The 18,126-nt window shown below is 41.7% G+C and overlaps 1 protein-coding gene across 19 annotated transcripts in view; it reads left to right on the forward strand.

The window, feature by feature from the left end:
* The window catches only part of KIF1B (kinesin family member 1B), a 142,325-nt gene that overhangs the window by 16,549 nt on the left and 107,650 nt on the right, over nt 1–18,126 (forward strand). The window lies entirely within an intron of this gene.

An 18,126-nucleotide genomic window follows, 5' to 3' on the forward strand; every position in this document is an offset into this window, starting at 1 on the left:
GGTACTAGACTGGACAAAACGCAAGAGAATCCTGTAGGCCAAAATCCAGCAGCGGCTCCTGGGGAATGGACTGGATAACCTAATAAGTATTTCTGATTCATGGCATTTTACTATGCAGGTGCCTAAGGCTGAACCTAAATCTCTCTCATTCTCATGCCCTTCATATAGCCAATATGAAGTGAGATTGGGGTTCTCTGCTACAAAGATCACACATTAGGCTGCCAACTTGTGTATTGGCCCTTTGTCACGCAGCAGCCATTCCCTGTTTACCAATGTGCATGCATCAGAGCTGGGCTGGGTGCTGAGGTTTCAGAATCCCCGTTTCTCTATTCTGGGGGATTGCATTATCACAGAACTGAAGTCTTGGCTAAAGAAACTGAGTAGCCTGTACTGCTAGGCACAAATGAGGCTTGCAGCTAAGCTGAATAAACTTAATTTTTTTTTAAAGGCAGGTATGCAGCTGCAGTGTTAGCTCTCCTTTCTGTAGTTAGCTGTTTCCATTCTATTACCTTGGCTGTGATAGTAAAAATCTCATCCCAAAACCTGAATTAGCAGTCACCCTGTGTCCAAACTGATCCTCATTTACTGTTTAGATGCTGATTGTCATATATCTTGTAGTGGCCAGAAAATATTAGGCACAGATGTATGTTGGTCCAAGTATATGGCATTTGGAAATGTAAGTGACAAAGGGCCCTTTGCTAACTGGCCTTTGCTGTTGGTGTTAAATATTGCATATTTATGGTAGAAGTCGCTGCAAGATGACTCAACTTCTTTTCCTAATATCTTAATTTGTATTTTACACAGTAGCTTTTTAAGACGTTAAGACCCTTTCCATATGGCTTACTTTTCCTCTTAGTAGGTAAAGTGGTTTAAACCACACTGACAAAGTCAGAAGAATCAGAGGAAGCCTATCTGTTTAATTTTCTTTCTGTAGGTGATTATTTCATTCTGTTGTGTCTGGCCTATAGAAACTTGATTTAGTGTCCCATACAGACTGTAGCACTTGAGTGCCAGTGACAGAATGAAGTGAGTTTATCATACACTCTGGTTTGGTTTGATGCGGTGTAAGTGTTCCCATTCACACAGACTGCTCTCTGAATAATCCAGGTTTCAGAGTAACAGCCGTGTTAGTCTGTATCCGCAAAAAGAACAGGAGTACTTGTGGCACCTTAGAGACTAACAAATTTATTAGAGCATAAGCTTTCGTGGACTACAGCCCACTTCTTCGGATGCATATAGAATGGAACATATATTGAGGAGATATATATACACACATACAGAGAGCATAAACAGGTGGGAGTTGTCTTACCAACTCTGAGAGGTCAATTAATTAAGAGAAAAAAAACTTTTGACGTGATAATCAAGCTAGCCCAGTACAGACAGTTTGATAATAAGTGTGAGAGTACTTACAAGGGGAGATAGAGTCAATGTTTGTAATGGCTCAGCCATTCCCAGTCCTTATTCAAACCGGAGTTGATTTTGTCTAGTTTGCATATCAATTCTAGCTCAGCAGTCTCTCTTTGGAGTCTGTTTTTGAAGTTTTTCTGTTGTAATATAGCCACCCGCAGGTCTGTCACTGAATGACCAGACAGGTTAAAGTGTTCTCCCACTGGTTTTTGAGTATTTTGATTCCTGATGTCAGATTTGTGTCCATTAATTCTTTTGCGTAGAGACTGTCCGGTTTGGCCAATGTACATGGCAGAGGGGCATTGCTGGCACATGATGGCATATATCACATTGGTAGATGTGCAGGTGAACGAGCCCCTGATGGTATGGCTGATGTGATTAGGTCCTATGATGATGTCACTTGAATAGATATGTGGACAGAGTTGGCATCGGGGTTTGTTACAAGGATAGGATAATCCAGTGAGCTTCTTGTTGAATACAGGTCCTGGATCCTCAGAATAGGACTCAAAGCCCTGCATGGGGATTTTGCCAGTTCAGGCTTTGCCATCTTGAGTAATTGTGAAAGGTCCTTCTGTGGAGTATTTGAGGTTATGGGATCATCTTATGAGACTGGGGATTCTGACCCCCGCTGAAGCAGTGGAGCAGCTCCATCTGTCAGGAACAATCGTCACAGCTGCTGCTCTGAACAGATTGCAACTAGGTTGCCTAACGGGCATCTTGGGCTTCAGAAATGCTTCATGAAACATAATGGAGTTAGTGGAGTTTCATTTTTGGAGTTTGCTAAGCAACAGCTGCACCTGAGTGCTGCTTTGGGGTAGGCAATGGGTACTGTGAGTCGGCATGAGGCGAACTAAAGCATGTACCCCCCCCCCCCCCCCCCCCCCAGGGATATGACTTGTGGCATTGGCTATTGTTTAAAGTAGCTGCTATTTGGAGTGTTGGGTTGAGGAGTTGGGCTTGGTATTTATTGAAAAATTGATAGAATAAAGGAACCTGATCAATAATTCTCCCAAACCAACAGTGGGCAGAATTTAAAAGACATCTCAGTCAATTTATCTAGTGTAGATATTGGAACATTTTATGGTTGTGTAAAATAGTATCCTCCACCATAGTAACGAAGTTGCAAATAAAAATATTTGACTAGTAGCTCTGTAGATGTTGCAGTTAGCTTATTGTGACAGTGATCTGAATGCAGGTCTATTTTTTTAAATAGAGAAAAGGACAATATATTTAGTGGTTTAAAAAAAAAAACCAAAAAAACCAACCAACTAAACCTAAAAATCGGATAGCCTTCTTCCTCCCCAATAGCATTATAAAACCTGAGGTTGGATATGAGTGACCTGATGCCAGGGTCTAATAAATTTAGGCTCTCCCAAGCTACTTTGTATGGTTTTATTAAAGTGTTAGTCTAATTGAAATAGTTGGGTCTGAATTTGTGGTGAGACCAGTGCTGCTTGGCAGAGACTGGCTTTTATCTACATTAGGATCAAGATCACTTGGGTAGGAGGGACATAAGGGAGTTTACATAACTGCTGCTTGTCCTCTCTCTAGTCTTGTGAGGTGCAGAAAGAGGAAACAGAAGACTTAGGGCTTATCTACACTTAAAGCTGCAGCGGTGCCACTGTACTGTTTCAGTGAAGACACTACTTATACTGCTGGGAGAGCCTCTCCCATTGGTGTAGGTAATCTGCTCCATTGAGAGGGGGTAGCTAGATTGATGGAATTCTCCCACCAACGTAGTGCTGTCTGCACTCGACATTGGGTTGTTCTAACTCCATCATTCAGGGGTGCGGCTTTTTCATGCCCATGAGTGATGTAGTTATGCCAACCTAATTTCCTAGTGTAGATCAGGCCTTGATTGTAACCTGTCTGTCCCAATAATCCCATGAGCCCAAGCTTTGCAATCAACATTTCCGCTTTTTCTCTTAAAAGAATTGTGTGGTTTTGGCAGCCAGGAGAGAATAGAATAGGTGGAAGTGTCCACTTTTATAAACTAATACCATCCTTGATGACTGCTCTCTTCTGAAATGTATAATTTGTAGATGTCAGCAGTAAGGCTGGCAGTATCCCATCAGTCTGACATGAAATGCATGACATGCCTGCCAGGAAATGTTGGCGGTCAAGACATTTTTCCTCTGTTTTTTCCGTTGGGTAATCTGACTCTCAACTTAGTTATTTTTTAATGTTTGTACTTTTTTTTGGTGGGCTTTGGTGTAATGAACTTTTAAATACGGTGATCAGAAAACTTCAGAGCAGTTCTGTTTTGAAACCTGGCAACGCCTTAGGATAGCATTTCCTTGAACCATTGGCCAGTGAATAGCTCAAGATGTGGCACGTTGTAGGTGTACCTAGGAACTCATCTCCCTGCTTGAGATGTGAAGGTTATATTTAGATCGTAGTGAATAATAATACTAGGAGTCATTTGAACTCTGATGTGCCAACTTCATTCTTCTGTGTAACTTTAAAGTGCTCAAGCATTCTCTATGGTTAGAACATAGACTGAGATTCTGGAGTCCTTGTTTTGTTCCCAGTGCTGCAGATGTGTTGCTTTATGACCTTGGGCAAGACACTTAAACAAGTGGATAGTTATCTACAAAATGTGTGTAATACTTCTACCCAAAAGCTTGTTTTAAGGTTTAATGCTTGTTTGTCTTAACTTTTTTTAGCAAATAACTCTGATTTGATCTGTGTAAAAATGAGGCGTAGCAAAATCCAGAGATATTTCACTGGCTGGCTGAGGAACTGATGTCCTATCTTGCTTCTGTACTTTACAGTGGGGCAAACAAGGAACTTTTGTGGTTATGATACACTATTTTAATTTCTGTTTTGTGCTGTCACAGTTCAATGGCATGCAACTACATGGTCAGTGTCAGGGAAAGAGGCATAGAATAGGGTTTTAAAGGAAGTTATTTTAAAAAAAGCTTGGATTATGGTCTGAGCCAAAATCCTTTGCTAGTTGTTTTAAAAAAATATTTTTTGTTCTTTAAAGCCTTCTTGTCTGTTTTATTGGAAGGTGAGAGGAGATTCTTTGCATAAGAATAATTCTTAGGTGAGCTTTTAAGGATTCCCAAATCACTTGACTTCCTGTAAAGGCACTGGACTGAGAGGCAGACCTGGTAAAGTCACCTGATTTCTCTCCTGGCCTTCCCCATCTGTAAAATGGATATTTGAATATCTCATGATTGTGTAAACGTTTCTAAAATGTGTTGTGATGCTCACATGAAAGGCATTATAGAAATGTTATCAGAATGGTGTGTGGGGGAAGAAGAATTGATTCTCCTGTTTTGGGATACAAAGGTGTCTTCAACTTTTGAAAGCATCTTGAATCAGAAAATAGGACAAAATTATAGCAAAGCTAACTGTCCCAAAGATCTGGGAATGACTCACCAGCCACCACCTACTGCTTTATTGAAAATGCATCAGCAAGAAAGCAGCACAAGCTGGCTTCAAAACAAGGAAAAGTCAGTAAGTGACATGTAAAAAGAGGGAGTCCCTCTTTGACTGATGCTAGATGATGATTGTCTCATTTTATTTTAAGTTACTGTATAATGACTGTGGTTGGGGAGGGGGAAGTAATCAGAAAAGCAGATGTCTTGTGTATCCAGCACTTTTAAAGTCACTTTAACATAATTTTTAAATGCCGTTTTTGTTAATTTCTAATTGAATTCCTATTTCCAAATGCAACTTGACACAAATCATGAGTCAAAAATTAATCTCTAGTAAATGAATTTGTTCGTTTCCTAACATAATGCAAAAATGTAAAAATTAAGAATCCTGAATAAATGTATGGTAATCTATGGGTTGGTTAAATATGTTTAGATATAATGTATCCTCCTGGTTAGCAAAAGTACCAAATTTAGTGTAAAGGATGTATTTAGTTTAAAATCAACATTTTAATGGTTACCAACCTATGAGAAGTCACCTTTCTTTAGGAAAATAAGTATAAATGCAAAACTGGATTAAAATGTATTTAAATCAAGGTTTCCTACTTGCTGATTTAAATGATTAAAATTGGTGATTGAAATCAGTCCACCCCATTATTTCCTCGCAGCTCAGCCTTTATCCATTCTAAAGACCACAATATCTTTTCGGGAGATGGAGTCAAAAGTGAAAGGCAAAAATGATTTCCTTAATAGCTGGCTAATGGTTTTATTGTATGTCTTATATATGTTTGGAGGTAGCTAGGTACATAAAATATGTATTTAGCTTCTGAGATATTAGTATATCTGAAGTGTTCAAGGGACAAACTGGAGGTCTGGACAAGGATTTAATCAAGATTGCTGAACAGTTAGGATTGTATGGTTCAAGTAACTAGCTCCCACTTGAGGCAAAGTCTGCTGGCATGTTGTCTTCCCGAAATGCCAGCTGCAGAGATGGTATTTATAGAAACTGGATCTGCAAGAGCAGCTGAGGATGAGATTGCTTTCCAGCAGCTTCTGCGGGCAAGCATTTGCCTGGCTTTGATACTATTCTGCATCGCTCCCTCCCCCACCCAGCCTTCCTCACAGTGCAGGGATGGAATTCCTCATGTGGGGAGTGAATCTTGTTGAATTCCAGTTGGGAGCTGTTCTTAGTCTCTTTGGTTTCCTTTCTTTCTAATGGGTTGAGAAATGCAAACAATGTTTTGATTGAAAAGCAAACTCTATTTTACAGGCTGGAAGTGTCCATGGCCCTGCATTTGTCTCTTGTAATATTAACTCTGTTCTCTGGTTTTGCAAGTTCTCTCTCTCTCTCTCTCATATTTATTTATAAATATATTAAAAAAAAAAAAACAAGGTAGCAAAATCTCGTTAATTGATGTTGCATTGTATCTGTAAGAGAGCCTGTACTGAACAGGAGTGAGTGTGTGTGTGTGTGGTCTTAATCATGTTCCCTTCCACCCTGCTCTCAGTAACAAACTTGTTTCCATTGTTGCCATCTGTTCTGAGGGTGTGAATCTACATTTTCCAGACAGACTTGCATTTTGTCTCTAACATTGGTTTAGTCTTCTTGGTCTGATGCTGAGGGCCCCCAAAATCTCTCCCTAATCTGTCCCAATTACATTGGCTACATAGGCATGTAAACAATACTATGTTTCACTTCAGCAATCCTCTATTAATATGGGGTGAGGTGAAGTGGAAAAGGCTAATTCAGATTCCACTTCCTTAAATGTATCTGAATTTTAAACCTCCTGGTAACATCCTTTTCCTAAAAGATTGTCAACACTAGCATTCTCCCCCTCCACCCCCCCTAAACAAAATCTCTATACATTGCTCTACCTTTGATGCAGTTCACTTGAGGTTATTTAAAAATGTCAGTTAATCCTAAATGTAAATAAATGGTAGTGGTAAAAATACCTGTGCTTTTGTCTAGGCTAGTGCTTCCACTGGTGGTAGTGCAATGGTGGGAGACTTAGCCTGTGTGAGGACTGATTGGTGAAGTAGAAAACTCAGAGCAAAGCTCTTAGTCTTTCCCTAAGAATGTGTGTGCTTCCAGTTCTGGTAGATATGGAAGGAGCAGCAGCATGAATGTCTGAGTTATTTTAACCCATTAATTACAAAAGGAACCTGCCTGGAATCAGGTAGATGTCTGGAGGCTTTCTGAATGGCACAAAAGATGATAAAATCAACTTCCCAAACTGCACATATGCTTTTTGCCTCTTACTGGCCTTAAAAAAAAATAAAAATAAAAAAATTCAGCAATTGATGGAGTCCCTGCTGGGTTTTAATCTCTGAATCCATTTCCCTCCCCCCCCCCCCCCACAGAATGTATGTCAGATAATCCAGGGATTGAGCCCCAGTTAATTCCATCTGCTGGTTTTTATTTGAAGGGCAAACTAGAGTTAGCTAAATCTTCACTGGAGTGCAGTATAGAGTGAACGGCATGTCTCTTGATATGATGCCCTGTACCCTGTCTGATCACTAATGGGGGATGAGGATGCCAGATGTGGTGTGTGTACTTTAAATGAGATGAGGAACATAGTAAGTGAAGGCTTCTCTCCTTTTATGTGCTGCCCCCACCCCTCATTCAGTCATCTTTCTGTGAAAACATCCCTTCTTTGTGCTACTTTGTACAGCATTCCAGAGATTTTTTTCAGAGTGAGAGCTATGCATGGGCCCACACAATGGGCAGCCCCTGACTCTCTGAGGACTGGCTGTCTGACTTTAAAATAAGCGAAGTTCATGTCAGCTCTCTTGTGCTCCTTCATCCAGTGGTGATTGCAGGAATGAGTAGAGCCCTATCCGCAAATGTGGTCCTTGGATATCAACAGTTTTGCAGGGTTCTAGGGCAGAGCACATGTTATGTTCAAAGACTAAAATTTATTCTCTTAGAGGCTCTGCAAGGTTTGTGTGAAGTATAAGATATATATTTTGATGTATAATATACTTATTAAAATATACACCTGAATTTTTAATTGTATGTGATTGCTGTTCAGATGCAATAGCTACTTTTGAGTTTGCAAGTACTGTTTTTGGTTTCTTAAATTCAGAATATCCAGGGATTAAGTTGGTCCACTAAATTTGAAAGGCTGCAACTTTATCTAATTTCTACACCAAAATGATCGAGCAGACTGAGTAGATGGGGACAGTAAGAAAAATGTTGTGGGGATTGAGTAATGCTGCAGAGCATGGTCTGTAAAAGTGTCCGATTCCAAGGAACAGGAGTTACCTGTTGAAGTGCACAAGAATAGTTAAAATTGAGCATCTTTCAAACAAATAAGGCTGCCAGTTCTTCCCCAGCACATCCAAGCTAATTCCTCCCTACCCCTTGTTCTGCTGCTGCACCTCAGTTTTAGTCAGGCATCCCTTGCTATACTTGACACTGGCTTTTCCTGCACACAGACTGACAGGTCAAACTGTGTGTGGGTTTTCATCCCTTTGTAAGCCAAGGCTGCTTTGTGGACCATCTGTCCTATTATGAATAAAGTCACCTTCTGTAGTTATCAGTACACTTCAGCTGCATCTCACAGCAAAGAAACGGTGAGGAGAAAAACCTTTTGTCAGTTGTATTGCATTAGCTGGCTGTGTCAGTCATCAGCTGGACTGGGGAGCAAGGCTGGTATTGCTCTTGTTTTGTAGGTGATTGTGGGAACAAAGGTTATATAACTATCATCCTGTGTTCATGGCTAATGGTCTATAGGTCATTTTCTAGCTTGTTCTTGCCCCAGTAGCTCTCCAGTTGCATAATCACATAGTTTTCTTTTTAGAATGGACCCTAAGAATGTGAAACTAACCTTCTAAAGCCAGGGTGCCCACTCCTGATTTTTTTGAAAGTCAGACTGCTATTACAGGGACTGTGGCTATGAGCTGCATTTTAGGACTCTGACTGCATTTGGCTTTTGAACCACACATTGGGGGTCTTAAATATTTAATAACCTTCCTTCTGCCAGAAAAAAATAAACATATTTCCATATTTTAATTTCAGTGTATAGTATTTAGTTCAGCTTTTGACAGTTTATAGAAGGTGTAACAAACACATTCTATGACTGGGGACCAGTTATGCTTTTAATTATGGTTTGTGAATTAATTACAAGAGGAGGGCTGAATTCACAGTGGATCATCCTCTGAGAATGGGAGGGTTTGAACAAAGGTCAAGGGTAGTGATGGCCTTTGTTATAACTAAACTTCCTATTAAAATTAATGTTGCGTTGATTATCACTTATTAGGAGGAATAATATTTTAGGACTGTTTGTCTTCCACTTTGGTTATTGGTATATGTAATTAATTTGTGTACATGGATGCAGTAGGGAGTACACAAAGCAGGCATACAATTATGTGCTCCCAATTATTTAAAAATCTTGTCCTATAGGTTTCAAAGCATGCAGAAAAATAGTGTGTGCAGGTAACATTTCCCGGAGCTGTTTCAGACTAAGATGACACTTTATGGCTCCTCTTCACAACCATAAGGGATAGAAACTTTTTAAATGAAAGTTTACTTTCTACAGAATCTGAATCTGCCTGGGGTGGGGTGAGACACCTCCAAGTGCAAAGGGAGGTTCCACACCCCTGCCCTCCAGTGTTTTGCAATCCAAACTGTATAACCTTGTTTCAGTTTCATAAGGAATTAAAAAAATTTTCTCCAAGCTGAAACTGAAAATGTGTAGCGTGTCTTTTAACAAAAGTATTTATTGAATATTGGAATTTGTAAAATTAAAATACATCCATTAAAAAGAACCAAAATGGACCCCAATGCAACTCATCAAGTTGGACAGAGCATAAACTTTAATATCCCACCCTTCCCATGCCTCACTCTCCCCCTTTTAATTCCCCAGAAAAGAAGTGGACTGTACAGTGTGGTCTCAATACACAAGTAGGGGCATTCGTTAAATGTTTTCTAACATGACAGTATCCCCATAAGTCTTTAGTTTGAGTTTCTTCAGTGATCACAGAAGTATCTGTAACTATCTTTTAGGAAGTTAAAACTATTCTTTCCCTACTCTATACTTCTAGAGTACTTCTCCATTAGAGGAGAACTATTAGTGTCCCTTTAAAATCATAATATTGGCTTTATAAGAGAGATTGTGTTTTTTAAGTGTCCCATTAGCTACCCCTAAGTAAAATCTAGGTGCTAGAGCAGGTGAAAATTTACACTGAAGGTAGCAGAAAGATTCTACATGACATGATAAGAAATTGACTCTAGCTTCAGGAAGGGTCCTGGAAAAGGGATTGGGTTTCTCAAACTGGCTGTTTAGGTTAACTCAATGTTCAAAGTTACTGCAGTGTCACACTCATGAAAACTAAATATAGCTGCAACACACAAACCTTTGTCAGATTGCAAACAGAATAGTTAATTGCCACAATGGGCTTCTGAAATAGCAGATAAACAAGTTTATTCTGTAAAATAAAAAGGCCAGTAATGTGGGCCCGGCTGTGATTGTCTGCCTTATTGCCTTTCTCATTTCCTAGGTCTTTGTTATTAAGCTATTAACCTGTGTATGATGCAGTGAAGCAGCACTGGAGTAGTAATGGGTAGGAAATGGGACAGTTGTATAGATCATGACCTATTTCATGACTCATTAATATGTCTCATCCTGACCTATCATGGATTGTGTTTAAAAAAAAAAAAAAGGGCATTTAATTTGAGTAGGTTTTGGGGGGGCTATTGAAATTGGTGCTCCAGTTTTTTAATTCTAGCATGTTTTTTCATTTTTCCAATGACAGTACAGGTTGACATTTTTGTGAATAACAGTGGAAAGTGTTGCCAACAGTGTCTGATTATTGCATGATCATCGATTGTTTTAGGTTGCTTCTTACTGTTGTGCAGTTGTCTGCACTGTTAGATTCTAGATTGAGATTTCTGTTCAAAGAAATACACCTCTACTCTGATATAACGTGACCCGATATAACACGAATTTGAATATAACGCGGTAAAGCAGTGCTCCGGGGGGGCGGGGCTGCGCACTCCGGAGGATCAAAGCAAGTTCGATCTAACGCGGTTTCACCTATAATGCGGTAAGATTTTTTTTGACTCCTGAGGACAGCATTATATCGGGGTAGAAGTGTATTACTTATTTTCTCCAGAAGTCCCAGCCAGCATTCTTCATAAATGACCAGATTCCATCCATCTACCTATACCATAAAGGAATCAGTTGGTGTGTGCTGTATGACGCCTACGTAGTTCTACATGGCACTTTTTAAAAACAATATTCCTAATTCTTAGCTGCCTTGCTGTCTCTTGTCAGGTGTCTGACCTCAGAACACCTCTTACCTGCATCGGTCATGACTGAAAGTTGTCATCTAATGACTGCTCAGTGTCTTACATGAAGTTGGTGTCAGTTCAGTTCTAATGATCTGATGTTTGCTTCTCACAAAATTGCTTTTACAATTGGGGCCCTCTTGTTTCCAGCCTTAGTAGAGAGATTGAGGATTGACTAGCCCATAGTGACTGAATTCCACTCTTATCCTCCGAGGCAGTACCTGAAGTCCCACTATGTCAGAAGTTTGCACTGTATCTGCAGGGACCATTCTTATTCTCTGGATGGAGGCCTTCAATTTCGTTAACTATAAATAATGGCACCTCTAATGAACAGAGAATTGAGTCAAAACACTGTGTTTCAATTCACAGAAGAGTAAACTCTCAGCTTTCATTTTCCATCATTAATAGACTTCATCTCTACTGAACTTCTCTGTAGGTGGTCCGTATTCATTTTAATGTTGTTGGACATTGTTTCAACCAAGATTTCTTGCTGTGCCATCCTGGGTCTAAAGGATCCACATGGAGCCCTAATGCATTCAGCACCTCAGGATCCAGTATTGAGGGCAGTACGTCAATTTCTGCTTCAAATCCTTCACCTTTTGATTTGGTTTCTTGAGCGAAATGCCCTAGCCTGTTGCCATAGAAACACTGAGGTGAAAATCTTTAGTTACCAAGGTCCTTAGTAGGCTTGGAGATGAGTCAGGGTGCAGCTTGAGGAGATGGGCCTATTTGCATTGTCTTGAATAAATCAAGAAATACTCCTGTTGCTTTTAAGTGATCAGTAGTGGTGTGTGGTGCAGCTTTACTCACAGCAAAATAACTTGTATGGGTGAATGGCAGAGGTGGGCAGGTGGATAGATTTAATGTCTCCTACAGAATCCAGAGTAAACATTCCCTTTGGGGTTAAGTATTTTCTCCTCTGAAAGGAGACTAGCTATCCGTTTCACTAGCAAAAGCAATTTTCTCCTCTTTGTATGGAACAGAATGGCAAGGACAGCTCAGTCTTGCCCTAGTACTCTCCCCTCACACACACCCCTCCATTCTGGCTACTGCACAATCCAGTGTTGCCTAGAAACAGTTCTGATATGGGGGTGCTTAACTACTAAAATTCAGCTGTAAATTCCATGCGGTTCAGTCCTTGTTTGCAAATTGTGCTAAATCCCTAGAACAGTCTCCCCAGATGGTAGATTTTTATAATGTAGACAGGTCCGTAAATGACAGCCTATTTGGTATCATTATTCATTATGCCATGAAATATTTGTAGTGTGTGAAATGTAATAGTTGATGGTGATCATAGTGTTTTTAAACAAACCTGTTGAAAGTAAATCTTGTTATTAAAGTGGGGAGGAAGGGGGCACAGGCTGATGTTAAGGTGTAGATATAATTGTGTTCTGTGTCCCACAGCAAAGTGCCCACCCAAACTGCCAGTCAAACTCTCAACAGTGAGAGCCCTAAAAGGTGGGTGGCAGGAGTGCAGTACCTATTATTATGAGGCTTGAGATGGTTACTTACAAGCACTTTAGGACAGGGATGTTTTCATGTTATATCTAGTGCCATTGCAGCAGCAGTCCTAACCTCAATATCCATATCTCTTTAAATATGGGAATTTTGAAGCATCTTCATTAAGAGGGACGCTAGCACTGGCCCTCTTGTCTTTGTGACTCAGCAGTTGGTTGCCATTAAATATCTTTTTTTAAAGAGATGCGTTAAGTGAGATGCCTTGTGATAAATTTTAGATGGCTTTATCCCAGCAGCTAATATGGCAGAAATTAGCTTTGAGGAATACTAGAACGATTATTTTATGACTTGCATCTGCCATGGAAACTGGTATTTTCATCTGCCTACGTTTTAAGGAGCTCTGTTCCAAGTGCTAGAACAAGCTGGGAAAAGCTAAACCTATTTACTTGGATTAAAGGACTTTTTTAATATTGTTTCTTGGGTATGTTGAGAAGCTAATTTCACCATTGTCTGTCTGTATATTGCTAAATCGCCTGTATATCTCAGATATGTGACTAGGAGAAACTAGATTGATTTTTTTTTTTTTTTTTGAAAGGTGACAATCCTGGATAATTTCCTCTTTGTCTTCAAGACACAAATGTGGGCAACAATGGTCAAGACTTCCCCAACATGGTTTTTGTGTACCTCAAATTTTCCATGGAAGGAAAGCCTCTGGGACAAAAGGATAGTTGCTTCTTTGACTTCTGAGACTGTTAATGATCATGCTAGTTAGTGTTGATTATCAAATGCTAATCTGGGGCAAATTTGAACTGTGATTTACTTGTGAAAGATTATCATTCCCTGGGTGATAAATTGTATAGCTCTATAAAAATTCTTTGCTCCTTGTGCATGCATCATACTCCTTTTATGAGAATAATTGTTTGGGGAAATAGGGTGTTTAAAATAAGCCACCATTACCTAATTGCGTGAAAGAAGTTAACCTTCTCATGGAACATGTTCCATAATCTTTCTTCACCTGCTTGAACAAAGCTCTTAGTGCATTAGATAAATGCTTTCCTATCTGTCTGTTGGCAATTGAGAATCTTTTTGGCGATGTCCTCAAGTTTAATGCTCTTAAAATTCTCAGATCACTTTCACAACAAACTTGTCTTTGAGTAACCCTAAACAGTTCCTGCTGCTTGTTCGGTTTTTCGTGTTACTGAGATACAGAAGATTCTTAAAATGCAATGTTAACTCTTGTGCAAGTGTAGGCTTTGCCTTCACTGACAGGTGTGTTTACAGTGAGATAACTAATGCATGATGATTGTCTCTAAAATCCCAACTGGCAACAAGGCATGGGCAAGTTTTTACCCTGAGGTAGCTAGGTCAGGTCAGCACAATACTGTCCACCCAAAGTGGACCTTGCCTAGTTGGCCTGCTGGGAAAACTACAGTGCTTTGTCTTCATTACATTTTACAGCAGGATAGCTAACATTAGTTATCCTGCAGTAAAAACAAACACACCTTTGTCAGTGAAGATATGGCCACATTTCTGTTGCTTACTGCTAGTCTATTCCAGGCTTCACACGTCAGGAGGAGCTATATGGACTGTGTAGGAGTGCAGGATGTGGAAGAGAAGATAGCAGTTTCTTTCCCTCAGTCTTTACTCCTCTTGCATTTGTAGTACCTGTAGAGTTTGGAATGGCAGTGGCATGGTATTGGGTTTATTAAGTGACATAGTGGAATATAATTATCAGGACAGTTAGCGTTATTGCATCTGCCTCTCTATCTGCTTGAAGTTATCAAGCTAAGGTGTAGTTAAGGGAGAGGGGAATGGATTCTATCAATTTCTGCACTTAATGGTGAAAATTACTTTCACTTATAAACTTTGGCTTTGAAATCAGATAACTTCCTCACTCATAAAGATGTTACTTCAAACTCATTTGGTAACTAGTTTTACTAATCGCTTCTTGTGAGCAGACAATTTCCTGTTCCTTGCAAGGAAGTACAGCCTTTCATTACTTTTCAGTGGTGTGGATGGTGATTATGAATGAGTGGGATGTGGGAAGGGAATAAGAGCAAGCACAGCATCATGGGACTGGAACCCTGGAAAATTGAACCAAAGGGAGTGGTTTGGGGTTTTTCTGATTTCTAGAGATGGCGGACGTGTGTGTGCTGTAGAATTATTACGGCTTGACTGAGACAACTAAAGGGAAACTGAAGCCACATTTGATTGCTTAGGTTACCAGTTTGTTTTTTGTTACTAATGTTATAATGCCCATGTTGCTATCCAAAGCAACATGTGTCTTTGCCATGTGAGAGCATACTGGTGTAAGGCATATTAATCCTTGGCTCACAGCAGGAATGTCAGCACAGGGCAAAGCTAAGCAAAGTGGAATTGGCCAGTGGAAGTACAATAGCAACTGTTGCTATTTGTGGCCAAAACAGCAGTCTGGGGCAGAGATCCCCTTCCCATCCCATACCCTTGGATAGTGGCCTTGCTTAGGGATGCAGGATCTGGTATAGCTGTTAAATCTTGGAAGGGAATTCTGGGGTTATATGTTTTCAAAGGGCTCAGTTCCCCTTGGAATTTAGTTTGTAATGACTGAGATAAGAGATGAGGGTGTTGTAGACTAGGACATGCTTATAGGAAAAAGGGTTAAGTTTTCCCAGAGGTATAGAGTACCTAGGCTAAATATTTGAGAAACAAATGGCCTTTAGTAAGGAAGATCAGAGTTTGGCTTCAGGGTATAAACTGTCTATAGGAGCAGGAAGAACTCCCATCTCCACCCTGTATAGCCCTGCACAACTGGTTAAGTCCTTGGTGGGTTTTGTGCTCTTTCCTACTGGCTATGGGTCACTGCCAGAGGCAGGATGCCCCTGAGGTAGAGAGGGGACATGTAAACCACACTATCAAAGCTGACTTTTGGTACCCAGAGAGAATAATCTTTTATTTTTAAAAATACATGTCTAGCCCTTTGCCTTGTGGAGATGGCCTTGAAAGCATGTAACTTGCTACCAACCAATGTGAAATCAAAGTAAGCCAGTCACTATGGTTGAAAGGAGGAAGCAAGTGGGCTCTACTGCTGTTGCAGGAGGCTGTAGTTAAAGATTGTCCCATTTGAAAGACAAAATCCAGACCTTCCCTAAAATCAAAGATTTGTGTAAACTTCAGCCCCTCGGACTTTGAGGTTGATTTAGCAGCTGCTTACTTGGGCCTGGATTCAGACTACTCATAGCCCTGAGTTTAGGGCAGCATGCAGATGTGGCAGCCCCAGAACAGCTCCAAAACCAATTGTGACATAGATGCATCCCTCTGAGTCAAGTATTCCCATGTTATACAAGGTGGAGAGAGTATGCTGCATTGACCCATTGCCAGTTGCTGCATGCTCCCCTCAATGTCCAGTCTGCTCCTCTGGCTGGTACGTTGTGGGGAGAGCAGAGCCATGGCCACCACGCTCCCATCCCATCTTACTTGCTCACAGGGATAAATTAGCAGCCCCATAAAACCTACTCTTCTCCCCCTCCCCCCAATGCCTGGAATCCTCATGCAGAAAAGCCAGCACAGAGGACTCTTACTCACCTGCATGGTTGCCTAAGGCTGGGTCATAATTGGTCCTCTGGCCAGGCTGCTGATATGTTATCTCTACTGGAAAGGGATCCTTCCCTCCTGCATTCTCCACCAGGGCTACTTGGAGTGCACATGGGATATTCCACATCCCCTTTCTCCTCTTGCCAGTCTTTCCAGCAGGACGCTTAGGCCTTGGCTACACTGGCGCTGTACAGCGCTGCAACTTGCTGCGCTCAGGGGTGTGAAAACACACCCCCACCCCAGCGCAGCGAGTGCAGCGCTGTAAAGCGCCAGTGTAATCAGCGCCTGCAGCACTGCAAGCTACTCCCCTCGGAGAGGTGGAGTACATACAGCGCTGCGAGAGCGCTCTCGCAGCACTGGCGGCGCGACTACACTCGCGCTTCAGAGCGCTGCCGCAGCAGCGCTGTGAATTCTCAAGTGTAGCCAAGGCCTAAGGGGAGAGGCAAGGCTAAATTGCTGTTTCACTGCATGGCAATCCTGTTGCTCAATTCTTCCCATCAGTACTTGCTTGCCCAACCTTAGCTTGTAGTTTGAACACTGGAATCTTGTTCTACCTGTCCCTCAAACTAACTAGGGAAGACTTGGTCCCACACCAACTAGGGAAGGCCTTTCTCAGCTTAAGAACCAAAGACCATTGCAGCCTACAACTCATTTAGGGCTCATTCCGCAATTGACCACCTTCTTCCCTCCCCCCTCCCGATCAGAGTCCATATGACCTCTAGCTATTGCTGCCAAAAGCTGCCAGGTAGAGGAGGCCCCCTGGAGAACTGAATTTCTGAGGAATGATCAATCTGGTGGATTGAGAGAGGGATCTGGGGGGAAGTGTGGGTGGGTGGATGGATTTGGAGAAAGGGAAAGAGTATAGAATTGAGCATTTTGGTGTGTGCCTTCTAGGTGGTATATGCTAGCTTCAGTGGCTCACTGTGACCCTCCACATAGCCCTTCTCTTTCTAGGGCCAGGGTTACAGTCTGAGCCCTTTTCATCATAGGCCAGCAAGGAGGTTGGTGAGAGAACTCTCATAGTCTCTGTTGTCCCTAGGGCTTGTTTTAGAACTGTTTAGCCTCCTGTCCTGACAAGGGCCTGACTTCCCCTCCCAGGAGGTGTTCCTGTAGTGGTGGGTTGGGGGGAACCTGGGCCTGCCCTCTACTCCAGGTTCTGGCCAAGGGACCCTAATGGTAGCAGCTGTTGGCAGCCAACCTTTCACTGCCAGAGTTGCTACATTTCCCTGGGCCACTTCCCCACAGCTCTCCTGCTTCTCCCTTCTTTACCCTTACCTTAGGGCTCCCTTATCAGTAACTTGAGGGTGTCTTCATTAACCAGTCCTTCAGCCACACTTCCTCTGCCTGGCTGGAGTGAGCCCTTTTTATAGTATCAGCAGGCCTTAATTAGAGTCAGGTGGTCACATTAGCTTAATGGCCTCACCTGACTCTTTGCAGGTTAATTGGAGTCAGGTGTTCTCATTAGCCTGGAGCAGCCCCTGCTCTGGTCAGTCAGGGAACAGAAAACTGTTAATCCAGTGGCCAGTATATCTGCCTTCTGCTATTCTGCTGGACTCAACTGGCCTGGATCTATCACACAGTGTACAGTGAAATAAGAATTTACCGATAAAAATCTAATCCTTCTGAGCCTACAGATGTGTATCCCTGACTGAAGCAAAACATTTAAAAATCTATTTTTTAAATATTGGCACATCACTGCAAGATTCCATATTAGATGAACTAATGATTTGAGCCTTTGGCATATCTTACGTCAAGGAAGGCCAAACTATGGCTTGCAAACCACATGTGCATTGCACATATGGCTTGCAAACCATTAAAGTGCAGCTTGCAGAGTCCCCCTGCCCCCCATTCTCCACCCTCCAGACCCGGGGGGCGGGGGGCAGGGGGAAGGGGAAAGAAGAGCTTGGGACCTCTGTCTTGCAGCCAGGTGGTGAGGTAGTGGCTTCTGCCCAGTGGGGAAGGGGTGTTAGGTCTTCAGTCCCATGGGACACGCCTGCCAGGGCTTGGGGTTTCAGC

The sequence above is a fragment of the Chrysemys picta genome, chromosome 21 (assembly GCF_011386835.1).
Source record: "Chrysemys picta bellii isolate R12L10 chromosome 21, ASM1138683v2, whole genome shotgun sequence".
NCBI classification, from domain to species: Eukaryota; Metazoa; Chordata; order Testudines; family Emydidae; genus Chrysemys; species Chrysemys picta.